Below are 391 nucleotides of genomic sequence, written 5' to 3'. Positions count from 1 at the left end.
ATCTAGATCCCCGTCCAATGCCTTTCTGCGTTTGGAAAGAAGCAGCCTGCAGCTCCACTACGAAGTCTCGTATCACTGACAGTGACATCAGGTCTGGCATAGAACACATCCCGACTTCGTTCGACAGCACAGGAGGCTACTGAGGAGTGTTTTATGTAATAGAACCAAAGTGCCTCTGGCTTTCAGTTGAAATTGATCTTCAGAGAAGCTACGAAGAGAGGAATTTAAAAAGGCACTAACAGATCCTCCCCACCCCCTTCCTGAAAATAAAGATTCTTTCTCGTTTTTTATCACAAACAAAAGAGAAAATGCGGAGAAAAGAGGCAATGTCAAGAGGAAACAAAATAGAAATAAGGAGGCGTGAAGGACGAAGAGACACCAAGAAGAAATG

Source organism: Penaeus monodon, chromosome 23, assembly GCF_015228065.2.
Source record: "Penaeus monodon isolate SGIC_2016 chromosome 23, NSTDA_Pmon_1, whole genome shotgun sequence".
In the NCBI taxonomy this organism is placed as follows: domain Eukaryota; kingdom Metazoa; phylum Arthropoda; class Malacostraca; order Decapoda; family Penaeidae; genus Penaeus; species Penaeus monodon.
Note: the sequence above shows the minus strand (reverse complement) of the source record.